Below are 15,005 nucleotides of genomic sequence, written 5' to 3' on the forward strand. Positions count from 1 at the left end.
TAGGAGATCCACGGCTTCCCCAAAGCTGTCAGACAGAGTCGTTCGCATCTGCACCGGCCCCCGCTCTTTCCTAAGGGACTGCAGCTGTGCGCTGTCCGCAGAGGTAGAGTCTACAGAGACAGGCAGGCTTCTTGAGCTGCTGTGAGCTCCACCCAGTTCGAGCTTCCCAGCGGCTTTGTTTACCTACTTAAGCCTCAGCAATGGCGGGCGCCCCTCCCCCAGCCTCGCTGCTGCCTTGCGGATAGATGCCGCAGGATGCTGTGTTAGCAGTGAGGGAGGCTCCGTGGGGTGGGACCCTCCGGCCAGGTGTGGATATATTCTCCTGGGTGCCTGTTTTTCTTAAAGCGCAGTATTGGGGTGGGAGTTACCCGATTTTCCAGGTGTTATGTGTCTCAGTTCCCTGGCTAGGAAAAGGGATTCCCTCCCTCCCCCTTGCGCTCCAGGTGAGGCGATGCCTCGCCCTGCTTCAGCTCACGCTGGTCAGGCTGCAGCAGCTGACCAGCACGATTGTCCGGCCTCCTAGAGAGATGACCCCAGTACCTCAGTTGAAAACGCAGAAATCACCGGTCTTCTGTGTCGCTCGCGCTGGGAGTTGGAGACTGGAGCTGTTCCTATTCGGCCATCTTGCTCCGCCCTCCATAAAGTGTATTTTTAAAAAATAGAGGCCAGGCGCAGTGGCTCATGCCTGTAATCCCAGCACTTTGGGAGGCCGAGGCTGGTGGATCACGAGGTCAGGAGATCGAGACCATCCTGGCTGACACGGTGAAACCCCATCTCTACTAAAAATACAAAAAAACAATTAGGCGGGCATGGTGGTGGGGTGCCTGTAGTCCCAGATACTTGGGAGGCTGAGGCAGGAGAATGGCATGAACCTGGGAGGCGGAGCTTGCAGTGAGCAGAGATCCCGCCACTGCACTCCAGCCTGGGTGACAGAGAGAGATTCTGTCTCAAAAAAAAAAAAAAGAAAGAAAGAAAAAGAAGAGAAAAAAGAAAGTTGGGGTCTCAGGTCCCAAGGGATCAATCTGTCCACTCCATTTACTTGGTTGATGGAGCAGCTAAGGCCCAGCAAGTGGAAGGTACCTACGCAAAGTCACACAGCAGGCTTGTAGCACAGCCTGGGTCAAAACCAGATGTCTTGCTTCTCTGTCCAATATATGTCACCCTGCCGTGTAGCAAGAGTCAGACCATTGTTTTTCAGTTAGACAATGACTAGCGTGAGCTCTTCTGAAGTAGCTTATAGGTTCTATTGTCTGCAAAGGGACAGAACATCTTAGCCCTAAGCCGTTCTCCCTAGAAGGCAACACTATGATTGGTGGGCTTTGCTTCATAAGAGATCAATGCTGTTGCCAAGCCTAGGCCTCACTTCTGCCATGAGTTCTGCTGAATCTTCAGGGCTGGGGGAGGCCTCAGAGGGGAGAAACTTGAAAGGATCCCAAGGCCTTTCTCCCTGTTCTGTTTTTAGTGCTCCTGCTCCTGGCCCAAGTCCAGAGCAGGATAGAACCATTAGCACACCTATTCATTAGGTCCTATTTATTCACTCTAAAGGCTCATAATTTGTTTTAAGGGAGACTTTTAAACCTTGATTAGTACCGTAGGCTCCCATGCATACATTAAAATGTGTTTGAATCTGTATAAGCACATTTGAAGCAGCATTGTTTGCACGTTCCAGCAGGGAACCAGTGTCTCTGTCAGCAGTGTCCTCTCCAGATGCCTATGACCAAGGCTCAGGGTTCTATCTGAATCCACACATGATTAGGCCACACTATCCAAGTTTGCAAAAAAAAAGAAAAGAAAAGCCCCAATTCATGCATTGATAATTTAATCTTTGCTTCTTCCTTCAGATTGAAAATGATTTCATGAGAAATAACCCTTCAAAGAGAGGTATCCCTTCTCCTACTCAACTCTAACCCCTCTCTTGGCTCTAAGCCCCCACCTTCCACTCCTACATGGCTCCACTAGTTAATTCCTTTGTCTTCTAGGTTTTCAGCCTAGCCTGTCTACTGACTCTTTCTCTGTGGCTAAAACAGGATTACTTGTCTCTTACCCTTATAATAAGGACTCTCCTCCAACCTGTCACCCTCCACTCCTCCCCTGGCTATCATCCCACCTCACTCCTTCCTTCATTCCTCAGTCTTGTAGTTTGGCTTCTGCCCGTGACACTCCCCTAGACCTGCTCAAAGATCCAATGTAAACACCAGACCCAATGGACGTTTTTCCACTCCTATATTAGAGGGCTTCTCAGCCCTGGGCCCTGAGCATACTGAACATGCTTCCCTGGAAACTCTCTTCTCCTCAGCTTTCTCCGACTCTCTTCTCTCCTAGACTTCCTACTGTGCTATTACCACTCTTTTGTAGCCACCTTTACTAAGTCATCATCCTCTGCTCCTTTTACATTTCAGTGGTCCCAGGACTCTGTCCTCAGACCTCTTTCCACTCCAGTACATACAATCTCCCATTCTGGCCCCATCCAATCTCATCTTTCCCCCCTCCATCTATATGCTACCACATCCGTGGCCTGAGCCAGGCCTTCTCCCCTGAGCCCCAGATCCATATGTCCAACTGCTAGGTATCCCACTGACATCTCACACGTAACAGATCCAAGACTGAACTCATACCTTATGCCACGAATTTTGCTCCTGTTCCCTGTTACCCGTCTTGCCAAATGGCTCCATCAGACACCCATCACTTAATCCAGAAATCTGGGAATTATCCAAGACTTCTTTTCTCCTTTACCCTCCCCTATATCCAGGCCATCAATTTGTCCTGCTGACTCTACCTTCAAAATATACCCAGGACATGGCCACCTCTTTCCACTTCTACTACAGGTTGAGTATCCTTATCTGAAATGCTTGGGACCAGAAATGTTTCAGACTTTGAATTTAGGAATATTTGCATTATACTTTCCGGTTGAGCATCCCAAATCCAAAAATCTTAAATCCGAAATGCTCCAATGAGAACTTCCTTTGAGCGCCATGTCAACAAGTTTTAGATTTGGAAGCATTTCAGATTTCAGATTTCAGATTTTTGGATTTAGGATGCTCAACCTGTACTACCTTCCTGGTCAAGCCACAATCTTCTCTACCTGGATGGCTACAATAGCTTCCAACTGGCCTCCCTGCTTCCACTCTCATCCCCTTCAGTCCCACACTACTCTACAGCAGAGGGATTGATGGAGCATAACTGGCCCATATCACTCTCCTGCTGAAAATATCCCAATGGGTTCTCATCTTACTGAGATGAAAATGCAAACTCTTTACCATTGCATAGAAGGAAGTCCACCTTCTGGTTCTGCCTGCTCTGTCCAGCCTTCTCTCACAATAGTCCCCATCCCACCCAATGCTCCAGCCACTTTATATACCAGGCTACTTCCCCTGTGTGGATCTTGCTCATAACTGTTCCCTCTGCCTGAAACAATCTCCCCATTATGGTCAGCAAACCTGATGACACACACTCATCTTTCAAGACAGCAATAGAAACCTTTTCTGATACTCTCAGGCTGAGTCAATCATTCCCTTTGTTGTGTCCTGTAATTCACTATCAGGAAATGCATATTAAGCACCTATTATGAGCTGTTCCTACCCACTCCTGTAGGTAACCAATTCCATCAGTTTCTGGTTATTCTTCTTGTGTCTCTTTTTGTACAAATGAGCAGATGCTGCTCTAAATTTTTTTTACTTCCCCTTCCTTCTTACACAAAAGGAAGCATACTACAGACATACTTGTTTTGCTGTTGTTTGTTTGTTTGTTTTTGCACGTGACTTTTTTACTTAACAATATACCCTGGAAATCACTCCATATCAGTGCATAGACAGCATCTGCATTATTTTTCACAGCTGCATAATACTTCACTCTGTGGCTATGCCATAATCTATTCAACCACTTTTCTATGTATGGACATTTGGGTAGTTTCTAATATTTTGTAATCTTAAATGACACTGCAATGAAAATTCTGGCACATATGCATTTCCATATTGTTGGAGGTGTATCTTCACGGTAAATTCCTAAAAAATGGGATTGGTAAGTCAAAAGATAAATGCATGTATAATTTTGTGAGATACTGTACAAATTTTATTCCCTCCAGCCACATATGAGAGCCCTTCAGGAGTTTCTGAAAGAGGGTGTTTTCAGAACATTAACTAGCTCGTTTTCCTAGCTGGCCTGTCTTTGTGACTGATTCATCCCAGTGCACACGAAGCCCCTCAGGCACTCAGAACTCAACTCTGCCCTTAAGCACTCACATCCCAGGGTGGGGTACGGGGAGCAATGGACAAAACCAAGCCTTATGTTGCTGGAAATACCTGCATCGTCTGCCTTTCACATTCTTTGTGAGGAGAAACAACAAATTACTCTTAATCCAAGTACACAAGGCTACAGGCCATCAGAAGCTACTTAAACAGGTGTCAAGTAGCTTGAAGAACACAGGAGGCAAGTACAAGGAAAATTTAGTACTTCCAGGCTCAACAAGTACGAATTTGATTTGTTTGAAGGTCTCCAATGAGAACAGGTATCTATCCTGTAGATAAGCAAGCCATCCTATTGAGAAAAATAATCATAAAAGTAATTTACTGTGCTTCAACGATCACACAGTGCTTTTACACTCATACATTATCTCATTTCACACTCATACATTATCTCATTTTACACTCATACATTATCTCATTTTACACTCATACATTATCTCATTTGATCCTTACGATAGGAGCTTCCATGCTGGAACAATTGCTTCACTGGTCAATCTTTGATGTACATTAAGTGGTTTGTGGACTTGAGCTGTGATTTATCCACCCAGACTTCAAAGGGTTAACTAGAGCTGAACTCTAAACAACCTGAACTTATTAAAGACATAGGGTTGGAGGAAGCCGGGAGCAGGAAGTGGTCAGGAAGCTGAGTGGGCCCCAGGCTCAAATTTCCCTGACCGAAAGCCTCAGATGAATTATGGTGGAAAACCCCCAACTGCACTGTGTCCTCTCCCTTTAATTTAGGCATTTAATAAACAGATTGCATCGTCCTCCAGAAATGAGGAAGGTTAATAATTTGCTTGGATGGAGAGTTCCAAGCAGCTCTGTGGCTTTGTGTGGACCTTCAAAAGAACTGCAGACAGTGTCTGTGCAACTTTTTATCCTGGTCTATTAAATTTCACTAGGCTCCCCTGACCTCATTAATATCATAAGTAGTAGCACTGAGAACCTGTATAGGATTTGTCAGACATTTCAGAACATAAGTTAGGGGATTGTGAGGCATTCTTCCTGCCAATGTTCCCAGCTGGCAGTGCCCTCCTGCTTCTCCCCGGATGCCCAGGGCACCCCAGCATGGCAGTAGATTATTGCCAGGCGATCGCTCTTGGCAATTCAGCTCACAGGATCCAAGTGCCCACCTGCTTCAACCAACATGTCAGTCCCACCTTCAAAGTGCGAAACAGGGAGGAAGGGTCATTTTCGTTCCTCGGCCGTCCCAGCTTATCAGGGCTTTAAGGGCAATTTGGATGGCGTAGAACCTGTAAAGTCGCGCTTAGGGAAGCAGTTATGAGTGTGGAGTGTGGAATCCGGATTAGACAGACCTGAATCCACATCCTGGCTGTGCCCTTGCTAGCTGTGTGTTTTGGGGTAAGCCACTTAACCTCTCTGAGCCGTGATTTCCTCATCTGCAACATCTATGTGTGAGGTGAGGGGCATAATAGTATCTGCCTCACAGGAGCTGTTGTGGGAATGAAATTAAATAAGAAATGTAAAATGCTTAGCCTGGTATCTAATGCATAGCAGCTATTTGACCCTTAGCATGTCACAACTGGAAGTGACCTTGGAGAGCATTTACTCCAACTCCCTCAGTTTCTAGATGGAGAAATGGGTCTAGAGGGGAGGTTATCCAACTCACCAACAGAAGAACAAGGATTAGAAACGGTTTCCTGACCCTTTTCACTCCACTATGGTATTTCTCTTGTCCAAAGCAGATGGGTAGGTAGGAACTAAGGCCCAAACTGCTAGAGGTCAGGTTGGGAAGATGGCAAATGCACCTTTGGCTGGTGCAGTGTAACAGGGCACCAGTGCCGCCTACAAGGTAAGGCCTTGGCCGGGCACGGTGGCTCATGCCTGTAATCCCAGCACTTTGGGAGGCTGGCAGGTGGATCACCTGAGGTCAGGAGTTCGAGACCAGCCTAGACAACATAGTGAAACCCCGTCTCTACTAAAAATACAAAAATTATCCAGGCATGGTGGTGTATGCCTATAATCCCATCTACCTGGAGGTTGAGGCAGAAGAATCACTTGAAACCAGGAGAAGGAGGTTGCAGTGAACTGAGATCGCACCACTGCACTCCAGCCTGGGCAACAGAGAAAAAAAAAGAAGAAGAAGAAGGAGAAGGAGAAGGAGAAGGAGAAGGAGAAGGAGAAGGAGAAGGAGAAGATAAGGCCTTGTGAGAAGAGGGATTTTCCTGTCTAGGATATTTTCACGATTATCTACAGTCTAGACTATTTCGGCAAAGCCTTGGTTGAAAATCCATTTGGTGTCATTTCTCCCTAACTGGTGCTCAACCTGGTCTGCCACAAAGAGCAAATACTTCTCTCCAAGCTTTGGGAAGCAGGGCATTCGTCCTTTGGCTATAAGCAAGGCGCCTCTCCCCAAGGCCTTTTGGACTGGTTATGGAGTGGAGGAGGGAAGGAACTTCTCTCGCCTGCTCACTTTGTGGCGGGAAGTTCTGTGGCTTTTGCAAGGACAAGTGAAGCGGGGGAAGAAGTGAGCAAGGATACTATGGCTCTTGTGATTGGCCATCCACAGAAGTGGTGTGTCAAAGAGCAGCCAATCTCAACCAAGCTCAGGTTTCGGACTCCTCCCTCCTGACCTCACATGGCTCTGCATGAGGTTTCTGCTTGCTTGCTCTAAGACCAAGAGAGCACTGGGAGTCCTGCCCAGCTCACACTTCCTTATACTATGGAGGCAGGAAGGAAATGGCCTGCAAGCACTTAGCTCCTGTCTGAGCAATGGCCAGACTAAACAGGGTAGGGATATGTAACTGGGGGCTGATGCCAGCCTCACTGCAGCCCCAGGAACTGGAACAACAGAGAACCCCAAATACCAGAATTCTTCATTTCCTTCCCACTCTGAGCATCTGCATCAGCTTCCAGAACCCCAAATTTGCCACAGTGCACCAACAAATTCATCCTACCGAATTCACTTAGAATTATCTGCTTGATTCTCTGTTAAATTCCCTCTTATGGGAGAATAGGACCAGGAAGCAGGGTGACCTTGGGAAAGTCATTCCCCTTCTCTGGGCCTCAGTTTCCTCATTTGTAAAATGTGTGGGCTCAACTTTCACAGGAGGCCTCCACAGCCACCACCCACTGCCAGGTCACCATCACAACCTCCAAACTTGTCTCTCTGCTTCCACTCTTGTCCCCACCTCAATCCATGACCAACAACACAGCAGCCAAGGGACTCTCTTTAAAACACAAATGAGGTCGGGTGTGGTGGGTCACGCTGCCTGTAATTCCAACACTTTGGGAGGCTGAGGTGGGAGGATCGGTTGAGCCCGGGGATTCAAGACCAACCTGGGCAAGATGGTGAGACTCCCCTCTCTATTCACACACACACACACACATACACACACAACACACACACAATTAAATTGTACCACTCCCCAGCTTAAAACCTTCCCATTCCACTTTAGTAAAATGCAAGCACCTTACCATGGCCCACAAAAGTCCTAGTGACCTGGCCCCCAGCTAACTGTGTAGTCTCAACTCCTGCTCTCACCCCTTCTGTTCTAGCACATCAGCCTCTTTCATGTTCCTCACACATGCCAAACTTGCAACTGACTGGGGTCTCACATAGCTGCACTCTCTGCCTGGATGCTCTCCTCCAAGGTTTTGTGGTTTAACTCCTGAGCATGCTTATGATCTCAGTTTATGGCCACTTCCTTGAGTAAACCCTCCTTGAACAGCTCCACTGCCCTCGTGTCAGGCTAAATCGAGTCCTCCTATTATATGCACATTCAGTTCACATTGTTCTTTTCCTTATAGCATTATCATAACTATATCTTTATGAAATAATTAACATCCATCTCCCCTACTAAACTGTAAACACTGTAAGGGCAGGAACCTTGTCTGTTTTATTCACGGCTTTATCTTTGGTACTTTGTGCAGTGCCTAGCACATAGGAGGAACTCACTAAAAATTGGTTGAAAGAATGAATGCAAGAAGCTCCCTGCCAGCTTGGCCTGTCCACAGTGCCAGCCCCACAGCTCCTGACCCTGCTATGGCCTTGGCAGGTCACTCTGTTCCCACCTCTCTGGGGCTTATAAAGCAGTGGTGATGACCTATTAACCTCACTGTCAGGCAAATCTGTTCTTGGAAAAGACCTGGAATGCAGTCACTCCTAAAGCCAAATGCACAAGACTTTGATTTATGTTATTCAGGCCTCTTACTCCTCTCATGAGGGATTCAATTCCCTAAGTATCTATCAGGCACCTACTGCATGCCCGGCCCTGTCCTAGATGCTGCTAGTCTAAAAGCATTAGTCTTCCCAGACTTGGACCAGGCTCTTCATGAGCTCACATGTAAACAACCAATTCTCACACAAGTCAGACTGTGATAAGTGCCTGGGAGGACAGAGGAAAAAGCAATTGAGTACTGATTGTCCTGTGGAAATTTAGTGGGGGAAGGAGGAGGGGCAGAAGACTGCAAGATCTGATTAGTGGCAGAGCAGGAGTTGTGTTTCCTGGTGGAAAGATGAGCACTGAGGGAGCATGCCCATGTTGGGAGACCATTCTAAGAAGGATCCATTGAGTGGCCCCCAGGGGCTGTGTGCAGGGTGGCAGGAGCACATGCACCCTTAATCCACACTCACACTCTCCACCACAGCAGCTCCACATTACTGGGTATCAGGACCACCCAGGGAACCTCTGAAACATGCAGGACTGATGCATTCCTTCTACCCAGCCCCGTAGAATCTGATTTAGTGGAGCAGACATGGAGTGTGGCCATCTGGGTTTAATAAATCTCCCTATCCACGTGATTCTGAGGCAGGTGGTCCAAAGAGAATGCTGAGAGGCCCACCGCCGGCCTGGCAGATTGGCAAGGGCTTGTCCAGTGGGAACTTCAAAGGAAACGTAGGCCCCCAGTGGGAAACCTAGGAATGAGGACTCCAGTCGCATCACTAATTGATGGGAGGCATAGCTGGGTAGGAGGAGGTGGGTTTGTGGATGAGTGGCAGAGCCTGGGTGAGGATGCAGGTTAATGATATGATAGGGTCCTGAGCTCATGACAAGGGTCCTCAGAACCTTGGTGGCTATCCAATCCCAAGTTCCCCCCTCATCCCTCCACCCCGCCCAAGAATCTCTTGGGTGACCAGGCGGTTTCTGGACCAGAAGGAAAGAAATAAGATAATGGTATCCTGGAGCTGAACCCAGGAACGGATCTCCAGGCTGCTCCATGCCTCTAAATGGGCAGTATGCTGAGGTTCAAAGGTCTACCCTGTGGGTGATAAGGAGCCACAGAGAGGGAGGGGAGGACATGAATACACTTCATTCAATCATTCAATCATGTGTTATTCCACAGACTTGTGCTGAGGGCTAGACACTGTACTGAGCCCTGTGGGCTTTGGTAGTACACATCTGCCCATCTGTCAAAGCCAGAAAACCAGATTGGCATCCTAGACTCTCCATCTGTCTAACTTATCCTCCCTCAATCCTTTTATCTCCTCTCATTGATTCAACCTCCTAAATGTCCTCTGACTCTCAACCCTCCTCTTCAGCCCCTCTGCCACTACCTTAGCACCAGAGCTCACTAACTCTTGCCTGGGCCATTGCAGAAGTTCTTTCACTGCTCTCCCCACACTGAGGTTAGCTTCACTCCAATCCATTCCCCATACTGCAGCCAGACTGATTGGATGGTCTCTATTTTTATTTTATTTTTTTAAGATGGGGTCTTGCTATGTTGTTCAGGCTGGTCTCCAACTCATGGCCTCAAGCAATCCTCCCACCTTGGCCTCCCAAAGTGCTAGGATTACAGGTGTGAGCCACAATGCCTGACAGACTCTTAATTTTAAATAGATTTACTGAGGTATAGTTTACATATCATCCAATTCAAATTCATACCTCTTGGCCAGGCATGGTGTAGGGAGTGTAATCTCTACACTTTGGGAGGCTGAGGCAGGTGGATCACCTGAGGTCAGGAGCGCCGAGACCAGCCTGGCCACATGGTGAAACCCCATCTCTACTAAAATAAAAAATTAGCTGGGTGTGGTGGTGCATGCCTGTAGTCCCAGCTACTTGGAGGCTGAGGCAAGAGAATAGCTTGAACCCAGAAGGCAGAGGTTGCAGTTAGCTGAGATTGCTCCACTGAACTCCAGCCTGAGTGGCAGAGTGAGACTCTGTCTCAAAACAAAACAAAACAAAATTCATACCTCTTAAGTGTACAACTCAATTACTTTCAGTGTATTCACCAGAGCTGTGTAACCATCACCAACTCCACGCTAAAAACATTTCCATCACCCCAGAAAGGTCCCTCGTGCCCATTAGAAGTCACTCCCTTGTCCCAACCCTAGCCTCAGACAACTACTAATTTACTTTATGTATCCATGGAGTTACATGTTCTGGGTATTCATATAAATGGAATCATATGATATGGGGTCTTTTGTGTTTGTCTTTGAGTGCCTCTCAGTACAGAAGTCTGCTCAGTTACCTTGAACAGTTTCCCATCATTCTCCATCTGAACACTTCCCGCTACTGTTCAAGGTCCTTCATACCTGACCCTGCTCTTGAACTTCCATTGTTCCCTAACACACACCATGTACTCTTTCCTGCCTGCAAGCATTTATGCCTATGGCTCCCCTGACTAGAATGTCCTTACCTTCCCCCTAAGCAGGCACTGCCTCTACTATGTCTTCAACATCCCATTCCCCAAATTTTGCTTACCACTTCACCTCTTTAGGCATTTTTCACCTTGTATATGCTTTATTCATTGTACATCTCATGCTGCATTGTAAATATTCACACACATTGGTTTCCCAGCTACATGGTAAGTTCCTTGTGGGGTGGGGGGGGGGGGGGGGGACTATGCTTTTCATCTCTGTAACCCCACACCTGGAACAGATCCTGGTCAAAAATGTTGTATACACACACACACACCCACATATATACACACACACACATATATATACACACACCCACATATATATACACAAACACATATATATACACACACACATATATACACACACACATATATACACACACACCCACAATATATCATGTGTTTGTATTTTTTGTTAACAAACAGAACAGCATAAGACTCTGTCCAGAAACTGCCCTTGAGGAGTTCACAGTCTTGTGAGGGAGAAAATAGCCCATTCATCAGCCAATCTACATTTATTGAGGTCCCACTGTGGGACGGTGGGAGGAGAGAGAGAGTAAAAAGGATGAGCGAGGCATGGTGCCTTTCCTCTTGGAGCTTACAACTGAGTCAAGAAGATACACTCCATAGATCGACGGATTGCAGTGTAAAACATTACGCAGTCAAATGCTAGGTGCAACAGTGGGGTGTGTCAAGAGTACAGGGAAAAGAGGGTAGTGACTATTGTCGGGATACTTTGAGAAAGCCTCATGGAGGAGGAACCTGAGGGTGGAGAAGGACAGGAGGATTTGGGCAGGAGTGGGCAATGTACAGAGCATCCTTGGATGGCAGTGAGAGAGTGACTTGAGCTACATCTTGGGGCACAGGGCAGGGTGGTTTGGAAGACAGAGAGCCAGGAAATCAGCTTGGAAGTGAGTGACTTCATCAAAAAGAGCCACGATAAGACCTGAATTAAAGCTCTACCAGTGGAAATGGATATGTAGCTAGAGTAGGGTTTCCAGATGTAATGAATAAAATACAGACAAATGTAAGGGACACATTTGAACTAAAACATTGTTGTGTTTCTAAAATGCAAATTTACGTGGGCATCCCTGCGTTTTCTGGCATCTATCTTGCGTTTTCTGACAGCAAGTTTGGGCCAAACTGTGAAAATCTTGAATGCCATGCTACAGTGTTTGCTTTGTGCCCTGGGGGAAAGGAAGGCCCTGAAGGGTTTTAACTTGAGGACTGACCAGATCAGGTATGCCTTTTAGAAAGATGGCTTGGATAAGCAAGGAGAATGGGTTGCTGGGTGAGCAAGTTCGGAGGCTGTCACAGCAATTCAAGGGACAGAGGATTAAGGCCTGAGCCATGGCAGAGGAGCGGGCATAAAGAGGATGGTGGGGCCGGGCGTGGTGGCTCAAACCTGTAATCCCAGCACTTTGGGAGGCCGAGGCGGCGATCACAAGGTCAGGAGATCGAGACCCTCCTGGCTAACACGGTGAAACCCCGTCTCTACTAAAAAATACAAAAAACTAGCCGGGCGAGGTGGCGGGCGCCTGTAGTCCCAGCTACTCGGGAGGCTGAGGCAGGAGAATGGCGTGAACCCGGGAGGCGGAGCTTGCAGTGAGCTGAGATCTGGCCAGTGCACTCCAGCTTGGGTGACAGAGCGAGACTCCGTCTCAAAAAAAAAAAAAAAAAAAAAAGAGGATGGTGGGATACAGGAGCAACTCAGCCCAAATCAGAGGGTGCTACCTTAATGACAATGCTCATTGGGGGAGTGAGCATAGGATGTTGCTTGCAGAAGGAGCAGCCTCCAAGTAGGGAATAGGCGAGCATCGAGCATCCTGTGATTTTCCTCGCTACCTCCTGCTGCCCAAGGGAAGGAGGTGAGACTTAGGTAGAAGAGCCTGAGCACTGCCATAGCTGAACCTCTCCAAGGCTTTCCCCCAGTCAGTCCTGCACACTTCCCTTTCCCTCTTGGGCCCGGCACCCGTCCAGAGCAAACAGAGCTGTCCCATGCAGATGTGAGCATTCTGGGCTGGGTGAATCACTGTCCCTGGACAGAAGGTCTTGCCTGCCGGGGGAGGGGCCAGGCAACCCCAAAGAACACTCCAAACAGCCTCCTGTGCAGACTCTTTCAGAAAGCTTCACACAGGGGGACACAACAGGTGCCAAAACAATGCTGGCCTTTTTTGGGGGTGACTTTCGGCACAACTGATGAAAAAGATGCCCCACCTCAGCCCTGCTGCTGGCCAGGAGTATCTAGAACACTCTCCTAAGCTCAAGCCTGGTACTCCTTGGGGATGCAAGAGTCAGGAAGACAGAGCCTGCTTCCATGTGTTGATTTGCTCCACCCTGGCCCAGATGCTTGAGCTAACCTCAAGCCCCGCCCCCATCCTGTGACCTCATGGCTGCACATGGATCTGCACATGGCTTCATCAGGGACAGGAGGAGGCTGATAGCAGGGAAGGGCTCTTCCCTGGGATGCAAAGGTAGGGTGAGAATTTGCCCAAGATCCTTGCTGTCTTTCTCTAGGATCTGGGAAGCAGTGATCCCTCGAGGCTTGGGATGAAGTTGCCAGCACCTTACTTGGTAACCTCTGAGGCCATTATGTAGTTAATGTGGAGGCTGCCTAGTATAGTGGTTAAGGGGAGTGACTCTAAACTCTAGATGCATCTGAGTTCTAGGCTTCACTCTTTCCTCACTAGCTATAGACCTTGGACAAATTACTCAACCTCTCTGAGCCAGAATATCCGCTACCAAAGTGCAAAATGGTGATAATAAGGGTACATGCTAGGATTAAATGAGATTATTCAGGTAAGCATTTAGCCTTGCATCTGGCACATAGTAAGCATTTAATAAGTGTTAGTTATTATAATTATCCCCGTTTGATTTTATGCCCATCATCCCCTCTTGGTTCCCTCATCCCACATCAGACTTTTTTCCCCAAGGCCACAGCTCAGGACCATCCCCTTCGGGCCACCATTGGCTGGCCACAGAGCTTCCTCATGGATCCTTCTCAGACAATCTCAGTCCTTGCTCCACAGATGGCAGTTCTCCCTGGGACTTTCACCCTAATTCGGAGCCACTTGCCCTCTATACCTCAGCACTTTGCTTTTTCTGTCTTGTGCCATTGTAGGAGAAGGAGCCAGAGACAGGGAACAAAGGACAGGGACAGAGAGCAGCTGGCTAGACCAGGCTGGGCAGAAGAGATGCTGAGAGTCTGTCCCGTCAATGCTTTTCCCATGTGGGGAAGCAGCCACTGATGGACTGAGCTTTCTGAGAATGTCCAGCTGCCATCCTGTCCAAAGCTGGGCTTCCCCGGGGCCACAGCCTCCACCCAGCTGAGTTTCTGGTCTCTTGCGCAGAAGGAAGCAAAAAGAAGCTTAAAAAGCTCAAAAGATCACCTCCTACATAGCCCTCCTGGCAGTCCCCTCAGTCCAGCCCAGCGCTACCACCTTCTATTGCTCTCTTGAAGGCACCCATGTGCCCCAATTCACACCACACACTGAAAACACAAAGGGGGGAGCTAATCTTTTCTTTTCTTTTTTTTTTTTTGAGACGGAGTCTGGCTCTGTTGCTCAGGCTGGAGTATAGTGGCAGGTCACTGCAACCTCTGCCTCCTGGGCTCAAGCGATTCTCCTGCCTCAGCCTTCTGAGTAGCTGGAATTACAGGCATGCACCGCTACACCCCACTAATTTTTTGCATTTTTAGTAGAGACGGAGTTTCAAGCATGTTGGCCAGGCTGGTTTCGAACTCCTGACCTCAAGTGATCCACCACCTCGGCCTCCCAAAGTGTAGGGATTACAGGCGTGAGCCAGCATGCCCAGCTGGGAAAGCTATTCTTGAAAAGAGAGGGGGTTCCTGAGGTTTACCCACCACTGGAGGCAGCGTTTTTTGCTCTCCAAAGTGCCCACCCGGTCTCTCCAAAGGCACTTACTTCCCCCCACCTCAGATGAGTTATGGAGAGCAAGTGTGAAAATGCCTCTGGTGCTAAATCAATTAGGATCGCCTTGGCATCAAGCAAGCCCTTGATTTGTCAGCTTTATTTCCCAGCTGCTTCTGTACCTTCTAGGTAGAATCTCATTAACTCCTTTCCAATCTCTGGGAAGAAAGCAAGCACCTGAGAAAAAGAGGACACACACAGCTGCATTCAAGCCGCCTTCACAGAGAAAACA

Source organism: Trachypithecus francoisi, unplaced genomic scaffold, assembly GCF_009764315.1.
Source record: "Trachypithecus francoisi isolate TF-2019V2 unplaced genomic scaffold, Tfra_2.0 Lachesis_group6, whole genome shotgun sequence".
Taxonomy (NCBI): domain Eukaryota; kingdom Metazoa; phylum Chordata; class Mammalia; order Primates; family Cercopithecidae; genus Trachypithecus; species Trachypithecus francoisi.